This window comes from Chiloscyllium plagiosum, chromosome 29 (genome assembly GCF_004010195.1).
Source record: "Chiloscyllium plagiosum isolate BGI_BamShark_2017 chromosome 29, ASM401019v2, whole genome shotgun sequence".
NCBI lineage: Eukaryota > Metazoa > Chordata > Chondrichthyes > Orectolobiformes > Hemiscylliidae > Chiloscyllium > Chiloscyllium plagiosum.
The window spans coordinates 28845790-28861655 of record NC_057738.1 but is presented as its reverse complement, the minus strand read 5'-3'; the positions used below and the strand labels follow the sequence as shown (position 1 = coordinate 28861655).

The window sequence follows — 15866 nt, the reverse complement described above, 5'->3', positions numbered from 1 at the left end:
CCTATTGCGCTCTCAGCTACCTTTTCCCAGCTCCCCACATGCCCCCATTTACCTCTTGGCCCCCTGAGGCCACTAGCCTCATTCCTGATGAACAGCTTATGCATGAAATGTCGATTCTCCTGCTCCTCAGATGCTGCCTGACCGGCTGTGCTTTCCCAGCACCACACTCTTTGACTCTGATCTCCAGCATCTGAAGTCCTCACTATCTGCATGGTCATACAGGGCGTTGTTGAAACAGAAGTCAACTGCGTGAGTTGCTAAGTTTGTGAGCCCAATGAAAACGGATTCAAAGATCGACAGCACATTTTAGATCATCATCATATAATGATATCATGCAAATGTCTAAAGCTTCCTCGAATGGCTTATTGAGGAATTGGCTAACAAAGTCAAACATTTGCATAGATATGCTGTTGCTGTCAAAATGTAGGTCTTGGGTACTCTTTGTGAAAGGGAAGGAATCCTCTTATCACAGGTGGAAAACTCAATTAATACCAGTTGCATAGCTCAGTCAACTGTTTGGCCAAATCATACAGTGCAGAATCAGTCATGGATAAAATAGTGCAGAAAGGGACATTGCTTTTGTGTCTTAGGCAGCACATGAATACAGTAATCCATGAGGACAGATTCTGTCATATATCATCAGGCAGGTCACCATGTCTACAAAGTCCAACAAACACTTCTGCAACTTGCCTTTGAGTGTGGTTTTGCAGTTGTGTACAATGGCAGATCTTATTGGTATCATCATCAAACCATCACTGAGGATAGCATTTCTTCAATGTAGTCATGATTGTTGAGTATGACTACTTCAGTCACTTGCTGGTTTTCCAGGTAGTATTTTCCTTAAGCTTACTCAACACCACCAGGCATTCATGCCGCATATGAACATCTGCCAAGTTGTTGTTTGTTCCACAATATGCACATATTTGATCTACTAGGCATGCTATCACTGTTCAACATCAGCGATGAACACTAGCTTGTGGTGAGACAATTGATAATAAAAGAGATATAACTCAGCAAATATCTTGGCCTGTTGAGGTGATTCTGCTATTGGACAACATTTATTAAATAATTCTGACTGTACTAAGAATTACGCCAGTCTAAGATTAGCAGTCAGGTTAGCCATTTTCATTTGTACACACTAGGAACTACATAAATTCACACATCAAATCTGTCCAAATGTTGGAGCTTTATCTTTGAGCAAAGGATCATGAAGACTATCCATCTCGGTTGCTGTCTATCTTCTTGGTAAGAGTTTAATAAGCTAACAAAGATTGACAGTTAACAGTTCCTGCTGCATTTCCATACCAACCTTGGTCTAACCAATTACCAGCCTCTTGACATGTTGTATAAATTGTTGTTGTCTTTATAAGTTGGTTTCCTTTGTTTCAGTCCTGATAACAGCAAGATGGTAGTGTGGTGGAACAGAGGGACCGAGAGATTCAGGTATATAATTCTTCAAACGCTTGCCTTCTGTTCAGTCCTTTGAGTACAGAAGTTGGAAAAACATGTTGAGGTTGTACACGACATTGGTGAGGCCTCTTCTGCAGTAGTGCGTCTAGTTATAGGAAGCATATTATTAAGCTAGAAAGGGTTCAGAAGAGATACACCAGGATGTTGCCAGGTATGGAAGGTTTGAGTTATAAAGAAAGGCTGGATAGGCTGGGAGTTTTTTCACTGGAAATTAGGAGGTTGAGTGGCAATCTTAGTTTTATAAAATCATGACGTATAGATAGGGTTAATGGTAAGTATCTTTTCCCTAAGATGGGGCAAATGAAGATTGGGGGGCATTATTTTAAAATATGTGAGGGGAGAGATTTAAAAAAGACATAAGTAGCAATTTTTTTTATACAGAATGTAGTTCATGTGTGGAAAGAACTTCCTGAGGAAGTGGTGCATGTGGACACAGTTACAACATTTAAAAGACACTTAGGTAAGTACATGAATAGGAAAGGTTTGGAGGGATATGGAGCAGGAGCAGGCAGGTGGGACTAGTTTAGTTTGGGATTATGTTTGGCACAGACTGTAGGGAGTGTTTCCATGCTGTATGACTCTATGAAAAGCAGATGTAAACTATTCCAAATACAATATTTTTTTAAACAGGACCACAAACAGAAAAAGCCACTTTTTACATGTTCTTTTATTTAAAAAAAAAGCCTTGATTTTATTTTAAACTTCCATTCACAATGACGCCCCCAGCCCCTTCCTGCTGATGTTCTTATATTTAACTTGTCCATGGCTTAAATATCTTACCTCTCACTGTGTTTTTCCTCCAATACTCCAACCATTTTCACTGTTATCTGACCAGTCTCACATATTGCAACGGGTTTCTACTTTCTTTTTGCAAACAAACTTACAGAAAGAACATGGAGGAATTGGGGACAGGCAGGGGAGGGACTTTGACTATTTGCACCCAGCTTTCATGCAACTGGCAGAAAAGATCATTGAATTTACAACAGAGGTGAATGCTATCCACTTTCCTGATTGTGTACACTGGCTCAAGATTCAGTTCACTCAAACTGGGCCCATGCCCACAAATTCATGGCAAAATTGCCAGATATTTATGATAACACTGATCTTGGAAGACACTTCAAATTAAGCTTTGTTTTGGATTGCACAAGCACAAGTAGGCTTTAAAACATTTTCGTATCAAAAGATATTTACAATGAAAACTAATATGCCAATAAAATGCTAAAATGGTTTGATATGGTTTTATATGATATATGATCTTCAATAACTTTATTGGCAGGTGGTGGACTGGGCATCTTTCTGATTCTAAACTCTTATCTTTGAAGACAATTTGCTCCTACATTTCGTAAACTGCATTAAGGAATGTTTCTTAATGAAATGAAAACTAAATGACTATGTTCTAGAATTTTTCCAAATTCTATTTTATGGAATATTTTACCATTGTAAATATGCAAACACATTTTAGCAAAAACTTGAAGCAAAACATGTTGAGTACAATTTCAGTTGCATTTCAAATTGTGCGCAAAGTGGAAACTCTACTCCAAAATGTTTTATCTGGTGTACCATACATGTTAGAAAACATGTTCACATCTGTAGAATTATCAGAAAATCCAACAAATGTTTAAAGTATTTCCAGAACACCTACAGTGAGGTCTTGTGGCATACTGTTACCACTTTGCATCTGGGCCAAAACTTGTAGCTTTAAGTCCCACACTAGAACATGTTGGCCATGAAAGGTGCATTCGTGGCATGGTGAACATAATGACAGGCAGTCTGCATATCCTTCCTATCTGCCTAATGACAGGTTGTAAGAGCAGGAGTCTGCTGGTTAGCCATCCTGCATAGAAATAACTCCAAATTGCTGCAGTGGTTTACCCCGAGGGATCAATTTAATGGAAGTCTTCTGCTCAATTGTTGAAAGTGAGGGTAGGAGAAAAGATAGACAGAACCTGCACGCAACACAGTTGCCAAGGCTACTTCCTTTATCAATGCTTAAGGTGATCAATGGGTTCTCCTAAGTACATAACACAACAAATGCTTTTAAGAAAAGGAGGAAAAAAAAACTAATTTGTGTAAAAGGTCTTTGTAAGAACAACTAATTTTGTCCCACTTCCAGCATTTTACCCTGCAGTCCTGCAAAATATTTTTTCTTCATAAATGAACCAAGCTTCTCAATTTTATTCAATTGTTTCTTGAATCTATTTGTACTACTTGCTTTAATATGTTTTGAGGACATGTAACTGCTTGGAGAGAGGGCTGTTTGACAGGAAACAGTTAGACTAAAAATGGAAATTGTGCACCCCAGGGGTCTATGTTGGGCTCACTTCAGTGCTCAACATTTATCAATAATTTGGACTTGGCCACAGGGAATATAAACCTTACTGATGATTAAAAAAAAGCTGGAAGTTTACTAGAGTATGTACTGCAAAAATATTGAGGAATTCTCAGATAAAGTGCTTCAGCCTGTTCATTCTTTTCTTTATCCTCTAAGTTGTGGTATCATCCTTTCAAAACTTTTTTTTTACAATTTCACCAGTGCTTTTATTTCTATTTCACGCTACGGATACTAATTATGTCACTGCAATAAAGGTGTAGTCTAACCATGTTCCTATGTAGCACCAACATATTTTCTCTGCTTTCAAACTCGGTTCGCTGGAAATGAACCACATTGGTTTATACAGTCATACAGTTATACAGCACAGAAACAGTCTCTTCGGTCCAACCAGTCCATGTCGACCATAATCCCAAACTAAACTATTCCCACCTGCCCGCTACTGGCCCATATCCCTTCAAACCTTTCTTACTCATGTACTTATCCAAATGTCTTTTAAACATTGTATCTGTGCCCGCATCCACCACTTCCTCAGGAAGTTCATTTTACACATGAACCACCCTGTGTAAACAATTTGTCCCCATGCCTTTTTTAAAATCTCTCTCCTCTTACCTTAAAAATGTGCCCCCTAGTCTTGAACCCCCCCATCCTCGGGAAAAGACACTTACCATTAACCCATATCTATACCCCTGATGATTTTATAAACCTCTATAAGAGGGTCTCCCAACCTCCTACACTCCAGTGAGAAAAGATCCAGCCTATCCAGCCTTTTTTTAATATCTCAAAACCTCCATAATCGGCTACGTACTGGTAAATCTCTTCTGAACCCGCTCAGGCTTAATAATATCCTTCCTATAACTGGATGACCAGAACTGGATATAGTATTCCAGAGGAGACCTCACCAATGTCCTGTACAACCTCAACATGACTTCCCAACTCAGAGACTCAAAGCAATAAAGGTAAGCGTTCTAAGCGCCTTTTTAATCACCCCTCTACATGTGACACAAACTTTATGGATTGGCTAAGCCACATAGTTTAGTGCTAAATAATACTGTATTGTGAATCTGTTCCCGAGATCCCTTTGTACCTGCAACCCTTTAGACTCACTGGGATGCAAAGAAGTGATGAGGGGGAGTAGGGAGAAAATGAGTAGGGGAGAAGGCCCAATGGGGAAGAGGCAATTAATGCAAGTTGGTGAGAGATTTCAGAAGAAGTAGTGGAGTGAACAAAAAGTGGGAAGTGGCAGATGAAGGGGCAATACTGGAAGGGATTAGAGTTGGAGCGGGTGCATCACATGTTTAAAATATGATAGAAGTAGTGAAAACAGGATCCTTCAAATCTGTCTTCAAGGTTGACTGTATTTTGCACTGGCAGCTCAACAACACGTTGGACATACTACATATCATGAGTTAGATCCCGCTCAGTGTCATATAACATTACATTCACTAGCCCCATTGTCTCCCGGGGCATGTTGACAGGCCAGTGGGAGGGGAGGGGATCAGAAGCTTGGGGGCTGTGGCAGCAAAGTAACCCTAAGTTTTCCTTTCATTATGGATCATGGAGGCTTTCTGTTTCTACAGACCCAACTGCGGCAGAGGATACCACTGGGGATAGAGATCTGTTGGGAGAAGTGGGAACTGCAGACGCTGGAGATCAGAATCTAGATTAGAGTGGTGCTGGAAAAGCACAGCAGGCCAGGCAGCATCCGAGGAGCAGGAAATTTGACGTTTTGGGCAAAAGCCCTTCATCAGGGCTTCCACCGAGTTGATTTTAACCTTACTCTGAATCCTCTTCCAAGGATGCTTGGATCGGTGCAACATCGAGGGCCAATGGGCCTGTACTGTGCTGTATTTTTTCTATGTTCTATGATGCCTACCTTGACGTTCTCCTCCTCTCTCTACAATTCCTAATGAAGGACTTTTGCCCAAAATGTCGATTCTCCTGCTCCTCGGATGCTGCCTGACCTGTTGTGCTTTTCCAGTACCACTCTAATCTTGACTCTAGAGAGCTGTTAGCCAGTTGATTGCTTGGGTCTTCCATTTAGATGGAAGCAGAGATCTCTCATTGAGTCAGTCAATCAGTGACCCAATCGTGATTAAAGTGCTGTAGGGCTTCCCAACCAGGCAGAGATGGGTTTGCACTTGACTTTTCAACTGGGGGTAGGGGTCAAGGCCACTGTCACTATGTAAACTTCTGACAACAGAATCTGACATGGGTACACTAAAATTAGACCTTCGTGTCCAACTTTTGTTTTAAGTAAATTACGTCATTGCAGTTCTTCCTAGCCATCCTATCAATGATGGATTTAAAAGTGAACATTATTTTCATGTCCTGAATCTATGCTGCCATTTGAAAGGGTGAGTGTAAACCTTTATTTCCCCTTAGACCGTATGAGGTTCAGCTTTTTTTTGTTTAAACATTTATTCATGCATGCATGGGAGTGGTACGTATCTAAAAATGTCTTACAGCTCAAACCTTTATTGCAAGAACAAAGATTTTACACTTTTTTTAAACAGATAACAAACTTCCAATCGACTATTCCTATAGATATTATTTTCCAATCAAAAGATGATATATTTACTCACCCCTATCTCTAACCAATCGTGTTCACATGGTTTACATTCCAGGTGTAGTGATTGGAAAAAGGTTGGTCTGACACTGTAGCCTTGATACCTTATACGTGACCAGTTCAGAGTTCAATAAAAATGCACCAAGAGCTGAACTCTGCATTAACTAACATGGCCAGTTCAGTAGGCTGCAGACATGTGCACAAATGGAAAGTGTAAAAGCGACATTCTACATCTATGGTCATATTATAGATACAGTATATCCATCATCAGCAAACAAGCAAGTTATCCTGAGCAACCTGATCCCAGGAGGTAGGGCCACAACATGCCTCAGTGCCTGTGAATTAGAAACATAGGGGTAAGAAGAAAATCAGCCAAAGTTCTCATTTCTGATGCCCATGTTACAAAAGAAAAATTGTTTAATGTCAAATGTGGAAAAAGGCAGGATCAAGTTTCATCGTAATAGCATCATTTCCACATTAGGGGTTGAAAACAAATTAAGTTTATTTTTACTCCCAGTGTAATACCCACCAAAGAGTCAATCCTTGTGGACTGAAATGATGTGGAGAAAATTGGCAGAGTAATCTGAAGAAATGTGTTTTAAGAGAAACGTATTAGTATTAGATAGAAAGGAATTAACAAATGAAATAATATTTCATTGTTCATTAACTAGATGTTACCAGTGTGAAAAGGTTGTGGTTGAGATTGATCAAATACATCTTAACATCAATTGATTATAACAAGGATTGTTTTATGTTTACCATAACCCACGGTGGTACTAACCATTGAATAATCTGCATTTACATTATATCTTTAATACTGAAAATATGACAAGGTACTTTAAAGAGGAGAAACAGATGTTGACATGCCATTGTTCAAAGAGACGATCAAAAATATGGTCAAAACTTAATGACACAAGAGAAAGAAGTTCAGTAATAAGGGAGGGGGCCTAAACTGTAGGGCCAAGGGAACTTCAGACTTAGCAACCAGTACAGAGACAATAAGGACATCAATTGTCATATTGACAGAATCTGTGGTGGTTAATGATGTTAATGTCCACCTCTAAGAATAGATTACTTTGTAACTGAACAAGCATAATCAAAATGACCTAAATGCTCACATTACATAAAAAGACATTATAATATAGTGAGCGAGGCTGAGATTGAATTAGCAGTTAGAAAGCAAGTCAGTCAGAGAAATCATAGGATAGATAAGAACAAACTAAATTGATCAAGACTAAATAGAATATAGTTTAATCCAAGGAATCTGAGGAATAAGACAGATGAGTTTATGGCACAGATATATGCGAGTATGTTACCATGCAATGACCAAGACTTGGCTGAAAGATGGGCAGGTTTGAGAGATCAACATTCCTGGTTTTTAGGGTATTCAGTCGAGATAGGGTGAGGATAGAAGAGAGGAGGAGGCATTGAAATATTGCTGAAAGAATTATAGCAGTGAGGAGGGATGAAATCTTGGAACGATAATAAAGTGTGGCCAACTGGATAGAAGTAAAAGACACAAAAGGGGCAAACATGTTGGTGGGTGTGTTCTCTAAACCCCCAAACAATAAAAGGAAGAGAGAAAGGATCAGAACATGTAATCAAAGTTCCAAGGAGTACAATAATAATAAGGCAGTAATTGTAGGGGAGTGTACCTAAATATTAAATGGGAGATGCGAGGCAGGGGCCAGGAATAAAAATTCTAAGCTGGGGAAGGGCTAATTTTGCGAGGATATGATTTAACTCAAGTGGACTGGGAGAAGCTTACAGACAAAACAGTGTCAAAGCAGTGGGAGGCACTCAAGAAGAAAATACTGATAGCGCAGAGTTAATATGTTCCTGTAATGACAAGTTATTATGTGTGGAGCCAAAACTAGAGAACCGGGTAAGTTAAGGGATTGTTAAAATCTATAAATTGGAGAATAATAGGGAGAGAATAGAATGCATTCGGGACCACAGAAGTAAACTGTGTGTGGACCCAGAAGCAAAGGGCTTAATGTTCAATGAATGCTTTGTGTCAGCTTTCACAATGGAAAACAACACAGTGTAGACATCAGGGGAGCAAAATGAAATATGATAAGAAATTAACATATATAGAGAGAGCAGTACCAGCAGGTTCCACAGTCTTAAAAGATGTTAAATTCACAAGCTCAGATGAGGCATTGAGGGAGGAGATACCAGGACCCGAGTGGTAATTGTCAAATCCTCTTCAGCCAGTGGGGATGTGTCCAAGGACTGCTAACATTGTACCATTATTAAAATAGTGAGAAAGGGATAGACCAGGAAATTACGGGCCAGTCAGCATAATAATGTAAGGATATTATTAGAAAGAATTGTGAGGGACAGAATATATCTGCAGTTGAAGAGACACGTTTTAAGCAGGTATGGTCTGGAAGGATTTGTTAAGGGAAGCTCACATTGGAAAATCCTGATTATAATTTTCTTCTGAGGTGTTAACAGTGAGTGTTGATGAGAATTTGCATTTTATTGGTCTACATACATTTTAGTAAGTATTTTTGATAAGGTTCCTTGTGGCTGATTGGTGAAGAAAGCAAAAGTCCATGGGATCTAAGGCAAAGTGAAACGCAGGATCCAAAATTGGCTGAGGGGCAGTGGGTGATGATAGAGGGATGGTTTTTGTGACTAGAAGTGTATTTTCAGTGGGGCTCAACAGGATTCAGTACTGGGGCCCTTGCTGTTTAGACATTAATCATTTTGATATAATTTCGCTGATAGCACAAAATCTAGTAAGGTGGTAAATGGTGAGAAGAACAGCCATAAACTGCAGAAGGACATGAAAGAATTGATCAGATGGGCAGAGTTGTGGCGAATGGAACTTCCTTCCAGAGAAGCCTGAGATACTGTACTTGGGAAGGGCTTCCTAAGCAATGGATTACTCTGAGTGATGGGTCCGTGGAAAACACTGAAAATCAGAGAGATCCTCAGTGTACATTGTGGTGTGCACATCCTCAGATCCCTGAAGGTAGCTGAGCTGTTGATTAGATGGTTAAGGCCACATACAGAATACTTGCTTTTATTAGCTGAGGCATAGAATACAAAAGCAGGGAGATTATATTGGAACTGTATAAAACAATGGCTAGGCCACAACCGAAGCACAGCGTGCAGTTCTGATCAGCACATTATAAGAAGGGTGTAATTGCATTCGAGAGGGTGCAAAAGATATTTATCAGACTGCTACCTGGGTTGGAGGGTGGGAGCTATGAGGATAGGTTGGGAATTGATTTAAGTGTCACGTGTACTCAAATATGGAAGTACCGGAATACAGTGAAAAGTATACAATGTTGGTGTCATCTTAGATACAAAGGTATCTATTTACAAACTTTGGAGCAAGTAGTAACATAGAGAAGCAAAGTTAAAAGTAAAGCATTACCATTGTTTTTAGAATAAAGTAGAAAAATAAATAAATAGCAGCGAAGGTTGAGAGGGGGCCTGATAGTGGTTATAAGAATATGAGGGGCATAGATTTAAGGAAGGGGTCGAAGGTTAAGGGGAGACGTGAGGACAAGTGTTTTCACCCAGCCTGGAGGCAGTTTCTGGAACTTTCTGCCTGAAAGAGTGGCTGAGTCAGAAATCCTCATAACCTTTTAGTAGTTTATAGATATTCACCTGCAATTTCCAGGGTAATGAGCCAAGAACTTGAAAATGGGATTAGTGTAGTCCGATCTGCAGACTCATGGGCCAATCTGTGATTTTCTGTGCTACGTATATCTATCAGGATGTAATATTTCCTCCACTGATTTTGAATTAAGAGAACATCCTTTTATTCAAGCTAACATTGTTTAATTTTCAAAAACAATAGTTTGACGATTTAGATATTTTTGATCTGTCGAGAGTTAGAGCATTTAGCATCCCTCATCCTGCCTCCATATCTTTAAATCTAGATCAAAATGACTGCAGCTCGCCATTTGAACAATGTTATGGTAATGTGTTGTTGTTTTCTTTTAGAAAACAAAATTGTTTTGTGAATTTATTTTGATCTGAAACAGATATTCTTGTGAAACCTATTTCCTTTCCTTGTAGCATCTGTCTGAAGTTTCCTCATTTGTCTGCAAGCTGTTCACAGCTAGTCCCAGTGCATATGGTAAACTGGCAGAAAATTCATAATTGTCAAAAACATAAATGTAACAACTCTTGCTTAATCTAAACCCTTTCTCTAGATCAAGGAATGACTTCTGTTTTTAAAGAAAAGACTCCTGACCTGAAACAATGCATTTAAAACAATACAATTACTGTGGTAATGGAGATAATTCTCAACACTTAAGTGCTATTGCAATGCATAGACCTAAATGGGATTTGCAATACATATATCTGTAACCAAACATAACATGACTCAAGAAACATGCAAATTTTACTGAATTAGACAAAAGATAAACACCAATGTATTTTCTTTAATAGAACTGAAACACTATAAGGCCCACTTTCTGAATGTTCATCTCTGGCCTGAAGACAATGGGACATAATTTTGGGGAACTCACAGCTGTGCTGTCTGCAATTTTCACTACTTATCTTCTGGGTTCCACTTGTTGCGGTTTCACAATTTCAGAAAATCAGTCTTACAGATGATGGTGCAGCAGGTAAATGCAGGGTATGCTATAATACTGTGCCGCACAGATTGAATCCCTCGTCTAGGCTACTTTGGCTGATTTTAGCCAACATCACTGCCCCTATACCAAAGGTACTAAAGAGCAATCTGAAAATGACCCTCCTGCTGGCAAATGGGCAAATATCAATCACATTAATCTCTCAGTTTGATAATCTAAAATTGACCAAACTAGTGACACAAACCAGTAAACATGGAGAATCGCTGATTATTACATAAATCATCCTTGATGGGAAGTACACATACACAGATGTCGGACGTGGTTAGGATTAGGATCGGTGATGATTGCCAAAGAGCTTGCTGTGATTTACTTGTCAAAAGGCACTCATGAATCAAACTTCAAGATCAGCCAGTAGTCTTGGGACTGGAGGGTAAATAATGATACCTTGTTACAGATGGTGACAATATTTCAGTAACTCGGTCAAATGATAATTCGTCAACAACCAGAACAGGAAGAAATGAACCATTTCAAATCCACTCTGAATGAGATTTGGAAAGACCTTATATGCTATTGTTAACCTGATCACTTTCATTCAGTCTCACTGACTGCCATGAAGCTGCAGATTTCCCTGGGATCAACATTTCTAAAGTTACACGTGCTTTCAGAGTCATAAAGTTTTTATAGCACAGAAAAACACCATTCAGCTCATCATGTCTGTGCCAGTCATCAAAGATCTATCTATTCTGATTCCATTTTCCAGTAGTTGGTCTGTAGCCAATGTATGCTATGGCATTTCAAGTGCTCACCTAAATAGTTCTTAAAATATTTTCAGGGTTGGGAGTTGCAGAGATCCAGTTCCAGCCCTCTGAGAGGATTTTTCATCAAATCCCCTCTAAACCTTACCTTAAAACTCTACTCCCTAGTTACTGACCCCTCTACTAAGGGGAAAAGCTTCTCCATCTCTACCCTGTCTATGCCCCTTGAAACTTTGTACCCGTCAATCAGACCCACCCCTCAGCCTTCTCCGCTCTGAGGCAAACAATTCCAGCCTATCACGTATATCATATAGATGTGTCTATGATAGAGGTTCCACCTTACTGTCCATCACATGCCTGACCAGGAATCTTTCACTCCTACTGCCTACCATTGGTATGCGGTAGAAGGTTTATCAATCTGATTGACCATGTTATGAACACACCTTGTTAAGTTTTCAGTTCTTGCAATTGACACTTCATGGTTAGCATAGGTTATCTATCTAATATTAGGGACTGAGGGCAGGTGAATGAAGTTGTGGTACAGATTAAGCATGATCAAAATTGAGGCCTTTTGTCGTGCAGTGGTAGTGTCCCTAACTCTAGAACAAGAGGTCTGGGTTCAAGTCCCACCTATTCCAGAGGTGTGTCATAAGATGTCCGAATAAGTTAATTTAAAAAAATGATCTAATTAAACAGCATAAAAGGCTCAAGGGAATGAATGGCCTATTCTTATTTCTACGTTCCCCAGTGACTCAGTCAATCCCTAAGTTCAAAACATGGTACACAATTGGTTCAACCTGATTTAACAGATCTGATTTCTGGTCCACACTGAGTGTTCCAGTTGCAACAAGGTTAGCAATGAAAATGTAAAACTTGGACTCAACTAGGAGAAAGGAAAATTAAAACCAGAACTAACTTTGTTGATTATTAACTAATGAATATTTGTTATAGAATGCACTGATATGAACGTTGAGGGAGGATAGGATGAAACTTAACATTGACAACTCACAACAAAAGAGACTATTGACCCAAATTAGAGGATTTCTGCCATTTATGAATCTTGCCCCAGAAATGTTTAGCCCCTGCCTTCCAGAACAAAAGGTCAAACAGTCAAAATCAAAGAGGAAAAAATCTGTAATTACTGCCATTCAAACTCAAGGCCTATATGACCTGGAATGGCTGCATTCGCTAATTGTTTATAGTTAATGGCAACAATGCATGCCCAGACAGGGCATACTCAACATTGCCTTTTCTACAGGTAGTAGAATACAAGCCAAATATAAAAGAAATAAACAGCAGGTCAGTCATGTCTCCAACTGGACTGCTGTCAACCATCCAGCCCCTTGAAATGACAGCCACTTATTGTCATGACCTACCAGAGAGTTAGGAAATAAATAAACAGGAAACATTCTGAAGATCATTTCATTTCTTTTAGCAAAGCAATGATAACATTTTATTCTAATGAGAAGCAATCCCTTCATTTGTCAAGATCGTTAGTTCATTCCATGTTTGTCATCATATTGGAAAACTATTTGTTGCCACATTTGTACTTCAAACTGGGCAAGTTTTTGTTCTAATTCATCCACGGAATATCAGGATGGTTTGGAAGGGGAACCTGCAGATGGTGATGTCCCCATGTATCTGCTGCCCTTATCCTCCTGGGTGGTCATGCATTTCGATCATGGGGCCTTCTGCTAATGGGTTGTTATAGTGCACCTTGCAGATGGTAGTCACTGCTGCCACTGTGGGCCGAGTTAATGTTGAAGGTGGAAGTCAAGGTGCCAGTCAAGTGGGCTGTTTTATTCTGGATGGTGATGAGCTTGTGTGTTATCAGAGCTGCACTCAGCCAGGCAAGTGGAGAGTATACTATCACATACGCATGGATGAGAGGAATATATCACTATCATTGACCATGACACACATTTAATTTTGTTACTTGATTTAATGTCCAGGGATGGAGTTAATCTCATGTATTTTATTCTTTTCTTTGTCCCCTCACCGCCTCCCCTCCTATCCCTAAATATACATCCATCTCACTGATATGTTAGTCATTGCTCAGGGATAACACATTTGCCTCTGAGTGACTGCATTCGAGACTGAAGTTCTGCTCCAGGGTTTCTGCTATTCCACTGCAGTACTGAGGGAGTGCTACACTGTCTGAGGTGTTGTCTTTTGGATAAGACATTAAACTGTGGCCCTACCTGCCTGCTCAGGTAGATGTACAACTTTCCTAAAGATGAACAAGTACTGTTCAATATTTATCAAATCACAAAAACAGATTATCCATTTATTAAAAAGTTGCTGTTAGCAGATGTTTGTCAATTGGTTGTCATGTTTCATGGAACACAAGGCACACAATGAGTTTCCTTCTCAACCTCTCACCTCACCTGAGACATGGTGACCCTCAGGTTAAACCATCAACACTTCCTCACAGCCCTATGGTCCCAGGCACAATGGCAACTTTGCCTTTACCTTTTCATACATCAATTGTTCTTAACCAGCTGTAATGCACTGGGAATATCCAGAGATTATGAAAATATAAATGCAACCAACAATCCTTTGTTTGTTACCCCTTCCCACCTCTTTTAACACTAAATAGATAATTCTGCGGCTACTTTTTGCAAAGGGTAAGATCCAGCATAAAGGGCTTTTATGGTGCAAAGGTGGTGTCGCTACCTCTGAACATGGAGGCCTGAGTTCAAGTCCCACCTACTCCAGAGGAATATTATAACGTCTCTGAACAGGTGGATCAGGAAAATATCTACAGTACATTAGCTAAGATATTAAATATCTATTACAAAACAAGCTTAGCTGCGTGGTACTAACAATGTTTTTTTTTAAATCAACAACTTGTGGACCAGAAAGAATTGATAAAGAGTCAAATTATTCACAATAATGTAATCGGGGAACTGGTTAATTGGGTTCACACACAATCCGGTCCCATGCCATCAGCAATTAATCTTAACCGAGTGTGGGTTTCGTGTTACCTTTCGTATTTAATGTGGCCGAGAAGGAAGTATTTATTTTCACCCTTCAATACGCTTGATCAATTTGATCAAATGCGTGAGTGTTAAAAGCAAGGCCAGCAACATTGAATATAGGAGAGGGGATTCGAGCTCTGAGCAAGCCCACTATTGCTCACATTAACTACTTCTTATCAATAACAAAAAAAAATCAGTTTAAACAAGCCCCGAGTCTGCCTTCCAATTCCTTGCTCATCAACGACTCTTATCATTTACAAAAGACTGAAAACTCACGACCAGACGATAACACAAAGTATGTCAAATAGTTGGGGAGCTGATGTTCAAAGCAAAAGAAAATTGATATTTTGATCTTCGAATAATAATAACCTGCAAGGATGTGCAAACATTAGAAATTAGAGGCGATCGGAATCAGAAAATATCCCCTTTTTTAAAAAAAAACTTCCATGACACCTCTACACAAGAAAAACAAAACACTAGGAAAGGCTTCAACAACTGACTCCGGCAAGGAGCATTTATTCCAGTTCACACTTCAGATACTCACAAACAACAAAAGGGCATTTACATTTTTCCCTCTGGCTTGACGTGACTACATGAATCCAGTAAATGTGTACAAAACAAACGGATTCCTCACCTTGTTTCAAGCGCTGTCCATTTGTTCCTGTGGTAATGCTTGCGTCAACGTAGAGACGAAGGGGATTTTTCTCTCTCTCTCTCTCTCTCTCCACGGCCTCAAACCCTTTCTTGTTTTTGTATCCTGAGTGAGTCGTTTTTTCCGCTCGGCTGCCTCTGCCCTGAACTGCACTGACGTGCACCTCCGCCCTGCCTCGCTTCTCGCCTTTCTTCTCCGCCTCTGCAGGCTTGGTCAGGGAGATACAGTTAACAACACCATCTTTTACTGGTAACTTGTCCCTCCCTCACAGCCAAAATACCTCTACAGAAACTGTCCAGCCACCTCTCTCTGGGCTGGAGAAGGTCAACACACAGACTGTCACAAAACCCCCACTGGACACATTAGATGTTGCAAGGCAAAACAAGTGATTTTCTAGTGTGGCATCTGCCTCTGCATTGATCTTGCTGGTGTTTACACCTAGAGTCATAGAGTCATAGAGATGTACAGCATGGAAACAGACCCTTCGGTCCAACCCGTCCATGCCGACCAGATATCCCAACCCAATTTAGTCCCACCTGCCAGCACCC

The 15866-nt window shown here is 39.8% G+C and overlaps 1 long non-coding RNA gene across 1 annotated transcript in view; it reads right to left on the bottom strand.

Moving 5' to 3' along the window:
• LOC122564460 overlaps nucleotides 1-15641 on the bottom strand; it is a 91901-nt gene extending 76260 nt beyond the window's left edge. The window contains exon 1 of the long non-coding RNA XR_006315918.1: nucleotides 15301-15641. This is a non-coding gene — a long non-coding RNA (uncharacterized LOC122564460). The remainder of the gene's footprint in view (nucleotides 1-15300) is intronic.
• Nucleotides 15642-15866: the final 225 nt, after the last annotated feature.